The sequence below is a fragment of the Micropterus dolomieu genome, unplaced genomic scaffold, assembly GCF_021292245.1.
Source record: "Micropterus dolomieu isolate WLL.071019.BEF.003 ecotype Adirondacks unplaced genomic scaffold, ASM2129224v1 contig_7647, whole genome shotgun sequence".
NCBI classification, from domain to species: domain Eukaryota; kingdom Metazoa; phylum Chordata; class Actinopteri; order Centrarchiformes; family Centrarchidae; genus Micropterus; species Micropterus dolomieu.
In genome coordinates, this window is record NW_025736634.1 from 1 (window position 1) to 1,040 (window position 1,040).

Below are 1,040 nucleotides of genomic sequence, written 5' to 3' on the forward strand. Positions count from 1 at the left end.
CGCTGGCAGTCCACAGACAGGAATAGGCACCCGTTCCCGGGTATGGGTACAGCGACAAGGCCACCTTCAGCCGGAGGTCCTCACTCACAAACAGACGCTCATTCCTGGGTGGACATTCAGGAAAAGGATCCAGTCCGCCTGGAAGTCCCTAGCCAGGATCAGACGCTCTCTCGTCCAAGTCCTAAGCAGGCCCTGCCAAGCCTGGCTTTCGAGATCAGGCGAGATCGGGCAGTCCCAGGCCGGAATGGCCGTAAGCTGCCTTTGCACACCCCAGACGGGCCTTCAAAACACGATGTAACATTTACACAGCACTGTGTACAGGATAGGGAGAAAAAGAAGCAGCAGCAGCAGCAGCAGCGCCCCCTGCTGTTTCCTAAAGAGACGTTCAAAAGATCTCCTTTCACCGAAGCGCCCTCTGCCGTTTTTTGTAGGCGAAGCGAAAAAGGATTGCAGCACCGGGTATTCCCAGGCGGTCACCCGTCCAAGTACTTAACAGGCCCTGCTCTGCTTAGCTTCCGAGATCGAACGAGATCGGGCGCTCCCAGAGCGGTGTGGCCGTAAGCCACTCAGGTGCCACTCAGGTGCCGCTCAGGTGCCCCCAAACGGCCCTTCAAAAGATGTTCTACGGCTAATTGACAAAAAACGTATTCTGCCCATAATGTCCAAGGTGCTCCAGAGTCACTTGGAATCCACAGGCACTGATTCCTGGGTAAACATCCAGGAACCGGGACACCGTTCACGCTGGCAGTCCACAGACAGGAATAGGCACCCGTTCCCGGGTATGGGTACAGCGACAAGGCCACCTTCAGCCGGAGGTCCTCACTCACAAACAGACGCTCATTCCTGGGTGGACATTCAGGAAAAGGATCCAGTCCGCCTGGAAGTCCCTAGCCAGGATCAGACGCTCTCCCGTCCAAGTCCTAAGCAGGCCCTGCCAAGCCTGGCTTCCGAGATCAGGCGAGATCGGGCAGTCCCAGGACGGAATGGCCGTAAGCTGCCTTTGCACACCCCAGACGGGCCTTCAAAACACGATGTAACAT

At 56.9% G+C, this 1,040-nt stretch overlaps 1 non-coding gene across 1 annotated transcript; it reads right to left on the reverse strand.

The window, feature by feature from the left end:
* Positions 1 to 444: 444 nt before the first annotated feature.
* LOC123964979 lies at positions 445 to 563 on the reverse strand. Its single transcript, XR_006823580.1, has one exon. It is a non-coding gene; the product is annotated as a 5S ribosomal RNA (ribosomal RNA).
* Positions 564 to 1,040: the final 477 nt, after the last annotated feature.